The sequence below is a fragment of the Schistocerca serialis genome, chromosome 1, assembly GCF_023864345.2.
Source record: "Schistocerca serialis cubense isolate TAMUIC-IGC-003099 chromosome 1, iqSchSeri2.2, whole genome shotgun sequence".
Taxonomy (NCBI): Eukaryota; Metazoa; Arthropoda; class Insecta; order Orthoptera; family Acrididae; genus Schistocerca; species Schistocerca serialis.
Genome location: NC_064638.1, coordinates 245,712,270 through 245,733,215, shown reverse-complemented (window position 1 = coordinate 245,733,215; position 20,946 = coordinate 245,712,270).

Genomic DNA, 20,946 nt, shown 5'->3' with positions numbered 1-20,946 from the left:
GCTGTAATATTAGTAATTTTCGCCTCATAAACATTAATATACGCTCAATAGTAAACGCCTGATGGCCTAAAGTTATCGAACAATTGTAAAGTAAAAGAAATGAACCATCGCATAGCAGCGACAGAGTCTATTATTCTTTATCTTTGCCGTTCTTGCGCGGTGCCTGTAAATCTCTATGTACATGTATCGATTAATGATATAAAAAAGAATTCTGTTGTTTCAAGACAAATGAGGCTTTTGGCGCCTCACCTTTTTACTGTTTGTATTCTATGAAAGGCGGACTCGGACTTGCTGCGTTCCACAACTGTATTTTATATTTTATGTGAAAATATTGTGTGAATATGCTAACTGTTATTTTTCCAATCAAAAAACATGTAGTTTCTTGTAACTAATTACGAACAGACAACGTCAAGAGGACATTTTGACTGTTATATATAAAGTATTTAACCACAATGGACATCTATTGTAATTTAATATGAAAAGGTACTTAGCATTAAAAAAACGTGTGTTAAAGATAAGTGTGCTTATTTTAGTAAATTAATCTTGATTTCCATCTCCTTATTTACCTCAATGATAATTATTTTGTGTTGCTTCATTACCAGAAATTACGATCACGCTTATGGGCCGAACGCAGCATGAGGCAGAAGGAACATTATCGTTTTCCTATTATTTCTGACCAAATCTTTTTTTAATTGTGTAGTGTTGCATTTCTTTTAAAGTCTATAAATCTTCTGGTCCCTTAATGTTGATCCGGGTATGACTACATCGCGACTATAAAAATGCACAGAAATGATAATGTTTCTTCCGAACAATCTCAAATATATCAATATGCTGCTCTTATTCAGGTATTTAATTCTCAACGTATGTTATTATAATAGTGTAATCAATCCCTGATTCTGTTGCCAAGTGGCCCACCAAAATATTCGCTTCTTCGAAATTAAAAAAAAAAAAATAATTCTTTTTATTTTCGCCCCCCAAGAGCAACGCTACACTTGGCGCCCGAACAGGGACTTGATCAAAAATCATTTCATGTATGTGTTTAAAAATTTTTCAGTGCTTGTCCTAATAATTGTTTCATTTTTCATGTGGATGCAACCCAACCGAGAAAGAGAAGTAGGAAAACCTTTTAATTAATTCTGAAGAACGATTGAAGAAATTACCAAAAAACGCGAGTATCCATCCGTACCACCATCAAGACAGCCATAGTAAGTGAAATTTTTATACGCAGTAGCCAAGCTTTCGTAGTGACGTTGCATCTTTCGAGTTGATCAGAACGTAAACCTGTCTTTCCTTGCCTTGAAACAGCTTTATTTCAATTTGTCCATAGTCCATTCTTACGTAGTTAAATTCAGTGAAAGTATACCATTGTTGTCAGTGCATCAAAAAAAAAAGAATAATAATTACGATATGGTGGATAATTACGCTCAAAACTGGTAAAACGTGTGATATTTCATTTGTTTATAATTAGTAGGAACCATCTTGTCTTCTTGGCGTACATGAACGTCAGTTGTTACTCAGAGTTAAAATTTCGTCTTAGGTCTTCGACCATAGATACTTGTTCGAAGTCTTAGGTCCCAGTAAGCCATAGCACTACGTCACAGACAAACGACTGACGGCAGTGACAAACAATATCGGTAGCATTTTGACGTTTGACAAATAATTCATGAACATGGCTGACGGTAAACAGCGGACACAAACAAAAGCAGACGACAGCAGTGATGCGAATGGACCTCACTATCCATTACGATCACGCGCGATAGGTACACGAGCGGAGGCAGAAGCAGCCTCGACCGAAGTTTTAGAAGCTGGTCCTAGTGTGCAAACTATTCCCGCTTTTGAAAAGAATGACTTGGCTGCAATGATCGAAGCAATAATGGAACGTAAGTTCGAATGCCAAAAACAGGAAAGATTAGATGAAAAGGCCCGCGAAGAAAAAGAGAAGGCCGAAAGACGGCATAATAAAAATCAGGTCCTTACAAATCTGTGCAATTCAGTAAAAGCAGACATAAATTCAGTAAAAGCCGACATAAATCCAGTAAAAACAGAAATAAATTCAGTAAAAGCAGACATAAATTCAGTAAAAACAGATCTGCAAACGGAGATAAATGACCTAAATACACGGTTAAATTCGGTAAAGGCCGAACTAAAGGCAGACATAACAGCTGATTTAAATACCCTGTTGGGTAATGTCGAAAGCCAAATCAGTACCGTGCGGTTAAAGGCGCTGCAGTCTGGAACCGCAAGACCGCTACGGTCGCAGGTTCGAATCCTGCCTCGGGCATGGATGTTTGTGATGTCCTTAGGTTAGTTAGGTTTCACTAGTTCTAAGTTCTAGGGGACTAATGACCTCAGCAGTTGAGTCCCATAGTGCTCAGAGCCATTTGAACCATTTGAACCAAATCAGTAGTCAGATCACGACCATGAGGCTAGAAATTGACACACAAGTACAGTCAAAAATAGAGGATATTTCAAAACGGTTAGATGAAAAAATCGAAGCAGCCAAGGGAGAATTAAATTCAAAAGTGATGTAATATCAAAAACAAACTGCGACCTTAAAAGAAGATTATACTGCAATCAAGGGAGTTAAAACCGCAGTAGACACGATCGAGAATGTTGTTGATGATCTTTCCAAACAGATTCAGACTCTTAATGTAGAGGATCAAGTAAAGAATACTGTTAAGGCACATGCTGAAGCATTGTCCGACCACTACCAAGAGTGGATTAAAAACAAAGACGGACACATAGAAAACAAGGTCAAGAACGAACTCAGGGAAACGGTCAAAAACGTGACCTTTGAAATATTGGCAACCCCTGGAGAAACAGGAGACACGGTCATGTCAGAATTAGGCCAGATAAGACGAACGTTAGCTCAAGATTTACCTGAATGGCGTCAACAGATAGTTGATGAAGTTCGTACACTAAAATGCCAAGTTCAAAATTCTCCACCTCCCGTGCCAGGAGAGTGGAATAATCCACCACGATGTAATGAACAACAGCAGGTACATTACCGTTCACCATTTGATAACGCTCAAACTCATAGTTCTATAGAAGCACAATTTAACCGGAGTACCAGCCCACCCACTTTTGTCAGTTTGATGCAGGAGGAAAGCGTGATCAAACATCGTGTTTTTCCGACCTTTCACCCACAGGAAAGAGAAATTCATCCTATAGTGTTCCTCTGAAATTTTGCAGGAATTTGCCCGAATAGCTGGAGTGACCGCCAGCGAATTCAATTCGTTGCTGGATTTATCGTAGGCGATGCTGCCTTATGGGGAACCGAAATGGTCGACTCTTGTAAAAGTTACAGAGTTTGAACAGATGTTTTTAGCTAAATTCTGGAGTTCTGGTGTGCAGCAGCGCCTGAGAAAAGAGGTTTACAACGCCGAAGTGTTTAACAGTAAGCGCGGTAGTTTGAGAAGATATTTTGAAAAGTATTTAGCGAAAATCAAGTTCTGGGATTCGCCGATCACCGCCAAAGACGTTATTACGATTCTAAAAACTAAGCTACCGATTGCGATCAGAGAAAAGTTAGTAAACGTGTCTGAGGACGATACGGACACCTTCCTATCTGTGTTAGACTCATTAGATCTGATTTACGAGGACGCTAGAGTTGATGTTGGCAACGCCCACTTCAGTGCAGGCGGCCAGCACAATACAGAATACGCAGGCAACAATGGTGGCCGAGCGAAAGCGGGTCACAGCAACGGCCAGTACCAACCCCACAACGGTTTCAAAAATAAACATACTACGTACTCCAACAGTAAATACAAAAATAAGTACAATAACGGCCAGAGATACAATCCAAAATATAATTCGTCACCACCTCAGTACGGAAATGCACTTTATAATACACAGCCCCAGCAATATGGAAACACGCAACCGATCAACGGCAATTATCAAAACGATCAGTCTTACGATTCAAATCGTCAGTGGAAAGGAAATAAATGGCATAATCAAGGTGGAGACCAACGTACACCTTTCAGTAACGGTTACAATCAACACAAGGCACAGCAAAATACCTTTCAGCCACAAAATATACACTTCACGCAACAAGCGAACGGAATTTCGGGAAGTCTGAAGCCTAAACGCCCGCATAATAAGCAAATTTATTATGCGCAAGCGAATACTCCAGGACAACAAGATCCATTTCCAACCGAGTTCGTACCACAAAACCAACACCAGTTCCAGACGGAAGAAACTTTAAGAAATATAAATCAGCAGGAAAGTAAGCGTCGAGCGGAAATTTAAAAGCAGCACCTTTGGGCCTCCTAGACGATGCTGCAGGTTTGAATGGGGGCACCCTGTCCCTTAGTCCACACGAAATTAAAGCAATTAGGTATGACAAAGAGACAAACTTACGGGATGATCTAGTAGCAGACACTGAGACGAAAGACAATGATGACGTATGGGACGAACAAGTTCAAGCTTCCATAAGAGTATCAATTGCCAACATACCAGTAACAGCCATTGTGGATACAGGAGCTAATATAAATGTCTTATCTTTATCTTTATATAAGCAAATATCCTCTGTATGCAAAGTTTTATCACTTCCAATTCAAGGTTGCACCGTTTCGGGAACAATTGGTCCACTAACACAACGTGTAAATCTTCAGACTCAGCTTCAAATCCAGATAGAGTCTATTTCAGTAACGTGCATTTTTCTTATTGTTAAAAACCTATCAGTCCCATGTATCCTGAGTATGGAATTCTTGAAGCAGACGAAAGCTAAAATTGACATCGAGTGTGGAATCTGTACTCTAGTAGCGAGCCAGCAACAAGTAACTGTAAATTTGTTAAGAAGTAAGGTGAAGACAAACTTTGGGGTGCTTCAAATAGCAGTACGGAAATGGACTAAAAGACAACAGTACAGTCAGACAGAAGACATGACAGATCCTGAAAGTGTTAATGACGATGAGTATAAAGACCTAATTCTCGGTCAGAATGAATTATACGGTAAAGCTAGTGAGTCCACTGAATTATCGAAACAACAGAAGAATGAGCTTTACAATTTGTTAACAGATTACGTTCAAGTATTTTCTAAGAAACCTGGACTAATAAAAGGCTTTGAATATCGAATGGATGTCCTGCCCCATTCAACCTACTGTAGAACAAGCTATTCCATTCCATATGCGAGACGCGAAGCCGTCAAATGCGAGATCAGGAAAATGTTAAGCTGGATTGTGATAGAAGTATCTCATTCACCTTATTCGAGTCCTTTATTGCCTGTACTAAAATCAGATGGTAGCGTAAGGTTAGTCCTAGATGCAAGATCAATCAATAAAATTATAGTACCCATAAGAACGAGACCAGAGGCTCTTGAAGAGCATCTGCAGAAGTTTCATGGAGTTAAGTATTTGAGCACCCTTGATTTGAAAAGCAGTTACTGGCAAGTAAAACTTGCGCAGGAGTCTAGGAAGTACACTGCGTTTATATTTGCAGGTAGATCTTACCATTTCAAAGTTGTACCGTTTGAACTAAATGTGAGTTCCGGAATTTTTATTTCTGCCCTTGACTATGTACTAGGTCCTGAACTTTTAGATGAGGTAACAGTCTGTGTGGATGATGTTCTTGTAGCATCGAAAAATTGGGAGGATCATGTGATCCTTCTGCAAAAGGTATTTCAACGATTCGGAGAGTATGTTGTTACAGCAAATCTTAAGAAATCCAAGTTTGGAAAACGTGAAATTAAATTTTTCGGACATATCATCACCCCTGAAGGAATTAAACCTGACCCGGAAAAATTGTCTGCTATAAAAAACTTTCCAACCCCTGTTCCAAAAAAGCAACTGAGAGGATTTATCGGTCTTACGTCATTTTTCAGACGTTTTGTTCCCAATCAGGTATTGAACAATCCCGCTCTTCACAACCTTTTAAAAAAGAATTCACATTGGAATTGGACGCCGGAATGCCAAGACGGATTTCAGAAAATTAAAGACAGTCTTGTTAACAGTACCATTCTCCATCCTCATCAGATGGATAAGGAATTTTGTATTACTGCAGACGCTTCCTTTGTGGTTATCGGCGCTTGTCTTTTCCAGATTCAATTAGTAAATGGACACGAGCAAATCCAAGTGATTAGCTTTGCGAGTCGAGTGTTATCTGAGCGTGAAAAGTCTTATTCGGTTACGGAGTTGGAGGCACTTGCCGTAGTATGGGCTTTTAGGTGATGTAACTATTATATCTATGGAAGAAAAATTAAAGTCTATTCAGACCATCAAGCTTTATCATTCCTCCTTACATGCAAATTGCAACATCCTCGTCTTACTCGATGGTGCTTATTCCTGCAGGAATATGACTTTGACATTGTTGTTGTTGTTGTGGTCTTCAGTCCTGAGACTGGTTTGATGCAGCTCTCCATGCTACTCTATCCTGTGCAAGCTTTTTCATCTCCCAGTACCTACTGCAACCTACATCCTTCTGATTGCTTAGTGTATTCATCTCTTGGTCACCCTCTACGATTTTTACCCTCCACGCTGCCCTCCAATACTAAATTGGTGATCCCTTGATGCCTCAGAACATGTCCTACCAACCGATCCCTTCTTCTGGTCAAGTTGTGCCACAAACTTCTCTTCTCCCCAATCCTATTCAATACTTCCCCATTAGTTATGTGATCTACCCATCTAATCTTCAGCATTCTTCTGTAGCACCACATTTCGAAAGCTTCTATTCTCTTCTTGTCCAAACTATTTATCGTCCATGTTTCACTTCCATACATGGCTACACTCCATACAAATACTTTCAGAAATGACTTCCTGACACTTAAATCTATACTCGGTGTTAACAAATTTTTCTTCTTCAGAAACGCTTTCCTTGCCATTGCCAGTCTACATTTTATATCCTCTCTACTTCGACCATCATCAGTTATTTTCCTCCCCAAATAGCAAAATTCCTTTACTACTTTCAGTGTCTCATTTCCTAATCTAATTCCCTCAGCATCACCCGACTTAATTAGATTACATTCCATTATCCTTGTTTTGCTTTTGTTGATGTTCATCTTATATCCTCCTTTCAAGACACTGTCCATTCCATTCAACTGCTCTTCCAAGTCCTTTGCTGTCTCTGACAGAATTACAATGTCATCGGCGAACCTCAAAGTTTTTATTTCTTCTCCATGAATTTTAATACCTACTCCAAATATTTCTTTTGTTTCCTTTACTGCTTGCTCAATATACAGATTGAACAACATCGGGGAGAGGCTACAACCCTGTCTTACTCCCTTCCCAACCACTGCTTCCCTTTCATGTCCCTCGACTCTTATAACTGCCATCTGGTTTCTGTACAAATTGTAAATAGCCTTTCGCTCCCTGTATTTTACCCCTGCAACCTTTAGAATTTGAAAGAGAGTATTCCAGTCAACATTGTCAAAAGCTTTCTCTAAGTCTACAAATGCTAGAAACGTAGGTTTGCCTTTCCTTAATCTTTCTTCTAAGATTAGTCGTAAGGTCAGTATTGCCTCACGTGTTCCAGTGTTTCTACGGAATCCAAACTGATCTTCCCCGAGGTCGGCTTCTACTAGTTTTTCCATTCGTCTGTAAAGAATTCGTGTTAGTATTTTGCAGCTGTGACTTATTAAACTGATAGTTCGGTAATTTTCACATCTGTCAACACCTGCTTTCTTTGGGATTGGAATTATTATATTCTTCTTGAAGTCTGAGGGTATTTCGCCTGTTTCATACATCTTGCGCATCATATCGTAGAGTTTTGTCAGGACTGGCTCTCCCAAGACCGTCAGTAGTTCCAGTGGAATGTTGTCTACTCCGGGGGCCTTGTTTCGACTCAGGTCTTTCAGTGCTCTGTCAAACTCTTCACGCAGTATCATATCTCCCATTTCATCTTCATCTACATCCTCTTCCATTTCCATAATATTGTCCTCAAGTACATCGCCCTTGTATAGACCCTCTATATACTCCTTCCACCTTTCTGCTTTCCCTTCTTTGCTTAGAACTGGGTTTCCATCTGAGCTCTTGATATTCATACAAGTCGTTCTCTTATCTCCAAAGGTCTCTCTAATTTTCCTGTAGGCAGTATCTATCTTACCCCTAGTGAGATAGGCCTCTACATCCTTACATTTGTCCTCTAGCCATCCCTGCTTAGCCATTTTGCACTTCCTGTCGATCTCATTTTTGAGACGTTTGTATTCCTTTTTGCCTGCTTCATTTACTGCATTTTTATATTTTCTCCTTTCATCAATTAAATTCAATATTTCTTCTGTTACCCAAGGATTTCTACTAGCCCTCGTCTTTTTACCTACTTGATCCTCTGCTGCCTTCGCTACTTCGTCCCTCAAAGCTACCCATTCTTCTTCTACTGTATTTCTTTCCCCCATCCCCCATTCCTATCAGGTGTTCCCTTATGCTCTCCCTGAAACTCTGTATAACCTCTGGTTCTTTCAGTTTATCCAGGTCCCATCTCCTTAAATTCCCACCTTTTTGGAATTTCTTCAGTTTTAATCTACAGGTCATAACCAATAGATTGTGGTCAGAGTCCACATCTGCCCCTGGAAATGTCTCACAATTTAAAACCTGGTTCCTAAATCTCTGTCTTTTAGTATCTCCAGGGTTCTTCCATGTATACAACCTTCTTTCATGATTCTTAAACCAAGTGTTAGCTATGATTAAGTTGGGCTCTGTGCAAAATTCTACCAGGCGGCTTCCTCTTTCATTTCTTAGCCCCAATCCATATTCACCTACTACGTTTCCTTCTCTCCCTTTTCCTATACTCGAATTCCAGTCACCCATGACTATTAAATTTTCGTCTCCCTTCACAATCTGAATAATTTCTTTTATTTCATCATACATTTCTTCAATTTCTTCGTCATCTGCAGAGCTAGTTGGCATATAAACTTGTACTACTGTAGTAGGTGTGGGCTTCGTATCTATCTTGGCCACAATAATGCGTTCACTATGCTGTTTGTAGTAGCTTACCCGCATTCCTATTTTCCTATTCATTATTAAACCTACTCCTGCATTACCCCTATTTGATTTTGTGTTTATAACCCTGTAGTCACCTCACCAGAAGTCTTGTTCCTCCTGCCACCGAACTTCACTAATTCCCACTATATCTAACTTCAACCTATCCATTTCCCTTTTTAAATTTTCTAACCTACCTGCCCGATTAAGGGATCTGACATTCCACGCTCCGATCCGTAGAACGCCAGTTTTCTTTCTCCTGATAACGACATCCTCTTGAGTAGTCCCCGCCCGGAGATCCGAATGGGGGACTATTTTACCTCCGGAATATTTTACCCAAGAGGACGTCATCATCATTGAATCATACAGTAAAGCTGCATGCCCTCGGGAAAAATTACGGCTGTAGTTTCCCCTTGCTTTCAGCCGTTCGCAGTACCAGCACAGCAAGGCCGTTTTGGTTATTGTTACAAGGCCAGATCAGTCAATCATCCAGACTGTTGCCCTTGCAACTACTGAAAAGGCTGCTGCCCCTCTTCAGGAACCACACATTTGTCTGGCCTCTCAACAGATACCCCTCCGTTGTGGTTGCACCTACGGTACGGCTATCTGTATCACTGAGGCACACAAGCCTCCCCACCAACGGCAAGGTCCATGGTTCATGGGGGGGACTTTGACATTATATATACATATATATATATACATATATATATATATATATATATATATATATATATATATATATATTAAGGTAAAGATAATGTTCTAGCAGACGCACTTTCTCGCTCACCTGAGAGCTTAACAGAAACCAGCGAACTGGTGGAACAAATGTCTAATTATAAAGTTTTCTTAATGAAAGATCCAATTCACAGAAAATATTTTCTTCAGTTATGTAGGCAGATTCAGATTCTTCAAAATACAGATCCAAAATGGAAAAAGGTTAGACAAATTCTTCACGAAAATCCAGCCCACAAGTTGTCCAAGTTTTATAAAGTTCACAACCAAGTGCTATTTCATAAAACGTCTGAGTCATCTGAGAGGTGGTGTGTTTGCATCCCTCGAAATTTCATTGAACATCTTCTGTGATACACTCACATTTCATGGGGTCACTACGGACCAGAAAAATGTAAAAGGAAAATCTCGACTTACTGTTATGTTCCCAATCTACATCATAGAATTCATAAATTATTAAGAAACTGTGTCATCTGTCAAAAGGCAAAATCCTTAAACATTTCCACTTCACTCCCACTAAATCCAATAATTGCTGAAAGGCCAAACCAACTTCTTAGTATTGATTTGGCAGGTACACTACCCACCGGTAGGTGGGGCGCTAAATACTTAGTAGCAATCCTGGACAATTTTTCTAAGCACATAAGACTGTACACAGTGAAATCTTCTTGTGCAAATCCAATAATTCGTCGCACTGAAAATGATTATTTCCCACGATTCGGGGTTCCAGAATCAATCTTGACCGATAATGCTTCAAATTTCACATCACGCCCGTGGCGTGCATTTCTTGCTCGCCATGGAATCAAAAAAATTTTGATATCCCTGTTTCGACCGCAATCGAATCCGACAGCAAGAATCTTCAAAGAATTTAACAGATTTATAAGGACGTACATTCCGAATAAGCAATCTAAGTGGGTAGACTCCGTAACACCTTTCGAACAGATTGTAAACCACCTTCCTCATCTGTCGACCGGATTCACGCCACATGAGTTAATGTCAAGATCAAAAGAAAGGAATGAATGGATAGACCCCCTTCCAAAGTCCAACGAATTGGACCTAGACGTAAAAATCAGGCAAGCTTGAAAGGTGGCTACACTGAGCCACAGCGCCAGAGATTGCGCCAAAGAGTATTATTCAGCCGCCTCCACTGGCACTGCTTGGGCAGAACTCGTAGTAGTCAGTGTCTGTCGAGGACTCGTAGTAGTCAGTGCTTGGGAAGAACTCGTGGGAGTCAGTGCTTGCTGAGATGTGATACTGAAGAGTCTTGTTGAGATGTGGTAGTAGAGAGTCGGTGTGGAGATATATTGTAAGGATTAGTGTGATTTTCATCAATATAAATGAGGTAACAAACTCCTTTTCTTTTTTTTCTCATTATTTCAATGTCCCGAATAATGCGTCATTACAGGTTCAGTCAACAAAGCATCTGGCGTGTGTTCTTGTATTAGAGTGTAATTCTGCTTTCCTTACGCAATTATAGTATTTCTATTTTTTAATTACTTCAGTATAAATGATAGTTAAAATTTCTTGTTTTAGTGAAGAAGAACCGTGCCAGATGTGTACGTTGAATCACACTTCCACAAACAGAACAGCTACACTTGAGCTTTGTTGGCTGCGTAGGTTTTATAGTTGCTGGGGACTTAATTAATTAATTGTGTTAACGAAAATTTTCATTTCATTCTTTGTTGTTGTTCCATGCAGTCAGATTGCGTAATAATACTAGTCAGGGCCAACCGTTTACGAGACTTGCGTAGTCGGACAGACACCAAAATTAAAAATTATTTTCATTTTATTTAATTAAGCCCCCATGCAAGCTCTCATATCATTGACAACGTATGCTAACCTCCGAAAAAAGGCATTTGATAAGAAGGTAAACAGGGTAATCGATTTCAAAGAAGGAGAAAAGGTATTAGTCAGTACTCACTTCAAACCATCCCTGTTGTTAAAGAAGAATCGTAAGTGGCAACACATTTATGAAGGTCCCTTTGTGATAATGAGGAAACCACACATTGGTAGCTATTTGTTATCTGACCCTGCCACGAATAAAATCAAAGGATTGTTCCACCATCATGATTTAAGAAAATTTTATAACGCCAGGAATTAAGTTAATTTAAGCTGTAAGAAAATTCTAAGGTATTGGAGATTAGGATTAACCTATGAGTGACAAGAACTGAACTGAACTGACTACGGACGTTAACCGGTGCTAAAAGGAAACCTTATGTATTAAAACAACGCGTCTGGAAAATAAAATACAGAATAAGTTGTAGACAAGTATTTATATGAATAGTCTTTATGTCAACAGGAGGACATGTCCTAGAGGCGATTTTCAATTTTAGTTATAAGTTCGTATGTAAGAAAAATGATGTACTCAAGAGGTATTAATTAGCCCCGAGGTACTAAAATGAGGAAAGAGGAAGGAGCGAATGATAAACTTCTCTCGCTAAATAGTAATTTGAAAATGAGCAGGAAGAAGCGAATAATGCACTTCTCTCGGTAAATAGTAATATGAAAATGATGATTATATGTGCTTAGTATTAGAAAGTGAAATTTAATCGAGGACAAATTAATGAGCTGTTTTGAAAGAAAATACTTAACGTCCAGACAAAAGAGGAAAGTAATGTGAAAAGATTCGATTCCATGAGGCTATTCCCTATTTTCAAATGTGACGTAAATAAGGCACCACCTGTTAGCGCAAAACAGTCAGTAGATTTAACTTGTAAGTTCCAGCACAGTGCTGTGCCAGCGATAAAATAACATCTCTTTGAAGTAAACAGATGCCTAGGATTAAGCATGAACAGATTGATAACGCAGTGCAATTGTTCTAAAAAGGCATGAAGTTAACCTTAAGTAAAAGCGTGATGGAATAAAAAGGAAGTTTATTAGATAACGCAAAGTAAGATGAGTCCAGACTATAAACAAGCTGAGTAAAAGAACATATGAGTAACATGGTTTATTATGCCAACTTCACGGTACTATTGAGCATTAGCGATACTACAAATTCACAAGCTAGCAGCAAATAGAATAAGAATGTCGCCCACGCTTCACAGGTCGCGACAGCAGCCAACAACAACACTCTAGTGAGAGGCTTATATATACAAATGATAATTAATACCCAAATGCGTAAAGCATAAACTTGACTTAGTCTAAGAAATGAACAAAGAGTAGTAGCATATTAGATATACATGCTTGAAGTGATAGATTTTATTTTAAGTGCGCACTGCAATATTTATTGTTTTCTCTGTGATTATGTGATTATTGAATCCCTTTCCTAAGTGCAAATCCTTTAAGATCCTTGATCATATCCACTCCTCAGGATCAACTTGTAAAGATGCACGTGTGCTTGGGAAGTGAGGCACTACGTATAAAAATGAGTAGGTTCGCGACGCGCAAATTGCTTTTGTAATGCGTAATATAAATTAAATTTTCGACCTAGTTGAGGAGTAATTTAAATTCTATCGACGATCCGCGAGTAGGCCCGCTTTGCCCACTTTTCTTTTTCGACTGTTTGTATTTCTAAACGAAATCCAGAGGCAAAATTGCTATTTTCAAATCTGTCCTCGAACTTTCTTTAAAGACAAGCACATACGAGAAAAACTTTGGCATAAATGAAGCTCCCCTCACAAGTCACTAAATAAGATGAGCACTAAAAAAATGTATTGGGCCTACAAAATGAATAAGCAAGCGTGATAAAGATTACTATGAATGAAATTAATTTGTAAAGGAGATTGGAATGAATTTTGGTAAAAGTAAAAGGACTTATAATAGCTTACCTGTGACCGTAGGCATAAATAGTTAAAAAAAAGACTAATTAAGAAACAATTGTTCTGATTCAAAGTGGTCAGTTAGATTATTTCTCGATTTAAATGAACTCTTGTAAATATTAGTATGTAAATCAACTTGTAAACACCGTGTGATGTTATGAAGCGAGAATTTATTTTAATATACCGTTCATGTGGACGCTCACCACAGTGCAAGTGAAGTTTTAAAGTTGGACGATTTTCAGTGGCAGTATTCTACTACACCATATGTGTGAAAAATTCATTGATGTGTGCAGTGTATAATAATCAGTGTCATTCCACACATGCAGTTGCAGCGGTAGCTACCACATACCTGTAAATCCGTAATTGGATAGTGGACAGGAAGTGATGCGAGGCAGTTTCGGTGGCAGAAGCTCCCTCAAGCAATCTAAAAAGGACAAAGCCACGATCCGCCAAACAAAAGCGACGCACGGCACCTCAAACGCGAAATCAACGCTCTGCAAGAAAGCTCCGGTCATGTGCGCGCGCACAGACTGAATTTCAAGATTGCTCGCAACAGTGGAGGCGGACAGCCACCAAGTGACGAAATAATGTAAACGTTCAACCGCCAACACAGTTGCTGTGTGCTACATTCTGTAGCAAAAACATTCACACCCGGTACTGTAAACATTTTTGTATGTATCATAAACCTTCTGAGGGACTCTAAGACAGAGAAGTTAGCGTAATTATTATAATGACTGATTGTACACAGAGATAAGTCACAAGGTTACCTCTGAACATTGTTGAAATGTAAACTTTAACGAGAGGTCACGATACGAATGAAAATAAGCACACGAAAATACGTCAGAGGATCCCATCCTCCTATATCCCATCCCACATGTATATAAAATTAGTTTTGTAAGCTATTCTAATATAAGATATTTTATCTGTTTCATATGTGAAATAATTCGGAGACACACACTCGAGCCCTGAAAGTGAAAGATATGGACTTCCTTGTCGAAGCCTTCACCAGTGGCCGCTCTACAATCCAAGTCTATCATAAATAGTATATGTGCGACGAAAATAAATGTATAATTAAGTGCGATAACGGACAAGGCAATCAATTGACAAGACGATGACAATATAATGAATACAGTCAAAACATAAAGTTGTGTACCAGTTATGATAGTCAAATTACTTTTGCAACGATGAAAAATGAAGTGTGACTCTATTTCCCTACAAATTTTGTAAATATGTGTACTTATAGCCTTAATTTTAAGAATCATCAAGAAAGACTGAATCCATACCAACACTGATAGAATAAAATCACAATGATCCACCGTCAGTAATTACAAATTGAAACGTTAATTATTTTATTATGGAATGAATGTAAAACGAATCTTTTAATAACCTGTATGTTACACCCGAAAATTACAAATATTCCAGTGGGCATGAGGACGAAAGTAACACCTTCGGTATTCCTTCCCTCCTCATGAGAGGCAGTGTAATATTAGTAATTTTCGCCTCACAAACATTAATATACGCTCAATAGTAAAAGCCTGATGGCCTAAAGTTATCGAACAATTGTAAACTAAAAGAAATGAACCATCGCATAGCAGCGACAGAGTCTATTATTCTTTATCTTTGCCGTTCTTGCGCGGTGCCTGTAGATCTCTATGTACATGTATCGAATAATGATATAAAAAAGAATTCTGTTGTTTCAAGACAAATGAGGCTTTTGGCGCCTCACCTTTTTACTGTTTGTATTCTATGAAAGGCGGACTCGGACTTGCTGCGTTCCACAACTGTATTTTATATTTTATGTGAAAATATTGTGTGAATATGCTAACTGTTATTTTTTCCAATCAAAAAACATGTAGTTTCTTGTAACTGATTATGAACAGACAGCGTCAAGAGGACATTTTGACTGTTATGTATAAAGTATTTAACCACAATGGTCATCTATTGTAATTTAATATGAAAAGGTACTTAGCATTAAAAAAACGTGTGTTAAAGATAAGTGTGCTTATTTTAGTAAATTAACCTTGATGATTTCCATCTCCTTATTTACCTGAATGATAATTATTTTGTGTTACTTCATCACCAGAAATTACGATCACGCTGATGGGCCGAACGCAGCATGAGGCAGGAGGAACATTATCGTTTTCCTATTATTTCTGAACCAAATCTTTTTTTAATTGTGTAGTGTTGCATATCTTTTAAAGTCTATAAATCTTCTGGTTCCTTAATGTTGATCCGGGTATGACTACATCGCGACTATAAAAATGCACAGAAATGATAATGTTTCTTCCGAACAATCTCAAATATATCAATATGCTGCTCTTATTCAGGTATTTAATGCTCAACGTATGTTATTATAATAGTGTAATCAATCCCTGATTCTGTTGCCAAGTGGCCCACCAAAATATTCACTTTTTCGAAACTAAAAAAAAAATAAATCTTTTTTATTTTCGCCCCCCAAGAGCAACGCTACAAGGCTTATGCGAATAGGGGTCAGAAAATCCTTTTTAAGAAAGGAACGGAAGGATTTATTAAACACGGCCCAGAAATGATACATTTACATTTAGAAGAACTTGCTCGAAGTGCCGTTTGCATGCACCCTTTGAGTCCGCTTTCCATATTTTTCCGTACGTTGTGGAAAACTCTTGATGAGTTATGTATTTGGCCACATCAATTATGGATACACTCCCCCAGTATATAGGCATTCGGTACAGCAATTGAACACGCCAAAGATTTTAAGTGTCCCCAAATCCCCAAATGATAATTCAAATCTGGCGATAGAGAAGCCCATGCTATATAACCCCTTTGGCCAAGCCAAATGCTCGGACACTGGTTATCGAGATACTGGAGAACTGTCCGTGTATACTAAGATGGAGCACCATCGAGCATAACAACATTCGTTGGACGAGGCTTAGAGGATAAGCGTCGAGTAAATGAAGCAAATCATATCCGAGAAACTGTAGATACGTTTGTCCAGTAAGACGTTGCGGAAAGTGTGGACCATTGAGATGAATATGAATGATTCCTTATCATACATTGAGACGAGCCGCTGTTGATGTTTGTATTGTCGCACTTCGTGAGGGTATTCGTAAGTCCAGACGTGATGGTTATCATAATTGAAGATCCCATCACGTGAAAAGCCAGCTTCGTCTGTGAATACGGTACGTAATAAGGACTGCAGAAATTCGGCATACTGCCATAACATGCGTTTACGGTAAGCTATTCTTGACTGAATGTCTGCCTGATTTAAACTTTGCATCGTTTCATGCGGAATGTTCCATATCGTCATGTGATTAACGCCTTCACTTCTCGCAATTCCTTTTATATTAGGTGCTGGATTTTCATGTAGAGTAAGAGCTCTTCAAGCTCAGACGTTCGTACATTGCGTGTTCTCCCATCATCTGCAACTCTCTGCTCAAATGAACCTGGGCTTTACAAACGCTGGTGTGGTCGTACAAACGTTTTTGCACACGGCAGTGCCTCACAAGGAAACGTTAAGTATGAAACTGACATGCTGCGTGCGCATTCTCATCTGCTAGACCGTACATGTGGCGGATATCTGTCATTCCAGACACCGAGGACATGATAGCGTTGTGTTGCGATGGAAGTCACCCTAAAGCAAAACAAATGGCATGACAAGACCAACTGTAAACAAGAATGCGATTAAGAAGGCAGATTTGAGGTACGTTACACAACCATGAGTCATTACAGAGAATTACTTTCGTGCCTCCCTAACGAAGGATTTTTGGATCCATGTTCACATAATTTTTTGTAAGAATAAATACATACAGTTTCTGACACGCACTTTTATTCACCCTCTCTAGTGACAATATTCAGAGATGAGAAGTCATGGGATAGCGATACTCACATACTCAGATGACCGTAGAATTGATTCAATAAGGTACAAAAAGGCAGTGCATTGGCGGAGCTGTCATTTGTACTCAGGGAAGTTATGCGAATAGGATTCCGATGTGATTACGGCCACACGATGCAGAGAAGCAGATCTTGAACGCCGAGTGGTAGTTGGAGATAACATGAGACAAAAATGGCTCTGAGCACTATGGGACTTAACATTTAAGGTCTTCAGTTCCCTAGAACTTAGAACTACTTAACCCTAACTAACCTAAGGACATCACACACATCCATGCCCGAGGCAGGATTCGAACCTGCGACCGTCGCGGTCGTGCGGTTCCAGACTGTAGCACCTAGAGCCGCTCCGCCACACCGGTCGGCTAATTTGAGACATTCCATTTCGGAAATCGTTAGGGAATTCAATATTCCGAGATCCACAGTGTGGAGAGTGCGACGAGAATACGAAATTTGAGGCGTTACCTCTCAGCACCGACAACGCAATGGCCAACGGCCTTCACTTAACGACGAAAAGCAGCGGCGTTTGCGTAGCAAGTACTAACAGCCAACCAAGCCTGCGTGAAATAACCGTAGAAATCAATGTGGGACGTACGGCGAAAGTATCTGGTGGTATAGGATGGCGAATTAGCGTTAATGAGCTATGGCAGCGAACGACCGACACGAGTGCCTTTGCTAGCAGCACGAGATGGCTTGCAGCGTCTCTCCTAGGCTCGTGGCCATGTCGGTTGGATCCTATTCGACTGTAAAACCGTGGCCTGATCAGATGAGTCCTGATTTCAGTTGGTAAGAGCTGATGGTAGGTTTCGAGTGTGGCACAGACCCCAAAAAACCTTGGATCCAAGTTGTCAACAAGGCATTGTGCAAGCTTGTGATGGTTCCATAACGGCGTGGGCCCTGTTTATATTCAATGAAGTGGGTCCTCTGGTCCAGTTGAACAGTTCATTGACAGGAATTGGTTTTGTTAGATACTTGAAGACCATTTTCAGCCATTCAACGATGGAATATTTAAGAATAAAAATGTGCCTTGTCACCGGGCCATACGATATGGCGGGTGGTTCGATGAAAATTGTGGACACTTCGAACGAATGGATTTACCACCCAGATCGCCCAATGTGAATCGCATCGAACTTTTATGGGACATAATACAGAGGTCAGTTCGTACACAAAATCCTGCACCGATAACTCTTCGGAAATTATGGACGGTTATAGAGGCAGCATGGCTCAATAATTCTGCACGAGACTTCCAACGACTTGTTGAGTCCATGCCACGTCGAGTTGCTGCACCACACTGGGCAAGAGGAGATCCGACACCATATTAGGCGGTGTCCTATGACTTTTATCACCTCAGTGTAGTGAAACTATTAATGGGAGAATTTAACTTTCCTAAGATACTGACAGAATAAACCTCACTTCAGATCCACGTAAATATTTTACCACACAAATGTCACTGCTTTTTATAATTTTTTTTATTTAATTTCTGGTGTTAATAATTATTTGATAGTGTACAGTGATTATAGTTACAGCCGTTATGATAAGGTATTCGACCGAAATATAAGCAATAATGACTTGGGAACATCAGCACACAGAAGCAAATGCTTAAACTTAAATAATTACTATCTTCCTATGAAATTTATCAGAAGGCACTGGGTACTCGAATATTCATCTAATACTAATCTAAACGAGTTCTGCTTACATATGGTATAAGGGCTCTTACGTCGGCAACAGTATCGATTGGGCTCCGATATGTACCAGGTCAGCCTTGATAGCTGATTTAAGTTAGTATGTCTCCACTGAGAATGCACTAACGTCAGGTCGCATAAATAATTCAATGTCATTTACTCCATAGTGTGAGTTTTCATTGCAACGACTGCCAGTTACCGTCTCTAAGCGCAAAAAACGACGCACGAATCGAACGGAAATCAGTATGTGTGACGTATGTGCAGAGACAAAAAAACGGATAATTTATTTAAGAGAAAGAACTTCACAAACTGAGCAGTTCAGTTACTCGTTGGTCCATCACTGGCCCTTATGTAAGCAGTTCTTCGGCTTGATATTCATTGAAAGTGTTATTTTATGTCCTCCTGAGGGATATAGTGCCAAATTATGTCCAACTGGCACATTAGATTGTAAAAATCCCGAGCTGGTTCGGAGGACCCTATCCATAATGCTCCAAACATTGTCAAGTATACGATCGCAGGCTCGAATCCTGCCTCGGGCATGGATGTGTGTGATGCCTTTAGGTTAGTTAGGTTTAAGTAGTTCTAAGTTCTACGGGACTGATGACCACAGCAGTCCCATAGTGCTCAGAGCCATTGTCACGTAGGGAGAGAACTGACGAACTTGCTGGCCAAAGTAGGGCTTGGTAAGCACCAAGACAAGCAGTAGAAACTGTCGCGCATGCGGGCGGCCATTATCTTGCTGAAATGTAAGGCCTGGATGGCTCAGCATGAAGGTCAAGAAAAAGGATCATAGAATATCGTCAACGTACCGCAGCGCTGTAAGGGTGCAGTGAATGATAACCAAGGTGTCCTGCAATGAAATAAAATAGCACCCCAGACCACCACCACTACTGCTTGTCGAGCTGTTGGTATCCCACCACTGTCTGGGGCGTGTCCAGACACTTCTTCGCTGCTCATTTAGGCCCAGTTCGAAGTGCGACTCATCAATGATGCTAATTGCACTCCAGTCAATGAGATTCCAGGGTCTGATAACAGGCGGCGACGTGTTTGCATGCGCTCCGGACAGTGTCATTCGCCATACGGCTCGACAACAAGAAATGATGATCTGGGGTGCCTATCATCTCATAGCTAGAGCCTTACAGCACAGCGGTACGTCCACGACAATCTTCACCCAGATTTGTTGCCACTCATGGTAAGCCACATTGGGCTCATATTTAAGCAAGATAATGCTTCATGTAGTTATAGTCAAGAGACCAGGACAGCACAGCGACGAGAACTGTTGGTAGCGCATGCGTAACCAACCAGTGATGGTGCGTGCCGCCAGTTATAGAGACTTTAGAAGCAGTTATGTGGAAGGCGAGTGTGTACCATATAGGCGCTGGAGGGATCTAAAAGTTTGCTTTACGAAGCCACAACCAGCAAGACCGCTTTACCATGGCAGAGATCCCACAGAAAACCTTAAATCTGGAGAGCAAACTATAGATTTAAATGCCTGTCCCCAAAAAGGCGAGTCCATTTACACCTCTTTCGCTAAAGGAGCGTGACAGTTAACCTGAAAAAATACAAAAATTTTCATGCAGAATCAGCTACAAAGTTCCTTGACTTCTGGAAGTCATTCGATACAGTGCCACCATTATTGTATAATGAACGAAATACGAACCTACTGAGCAATGGAACAATAGTTACTGATTTGTGGCGGATTTCTGGACTTTCTGGCGGACGCAACTCCAAGGGAGTATCCCAGGACCATTACCGTTTATAATATATACACCGTCGGGGGAAAAGAAATTAGTACACCTGGAAAGACGACATCGAATTTGATCCAGTGATGGTATATACCAGCTTTGGCGTAGTAGATGTATTGATATGGTTTCAATGTCGTCCGGCATCAGACAGTGTGGAATAGCTACCAGATCGCCATCTGTGTCTATCCTTGGGAATGCTCACAGCCAGAAGGCTCAGTATGGTGCAATCGAGTGAAAGGAGACGGCAACCATGCCACGGAGA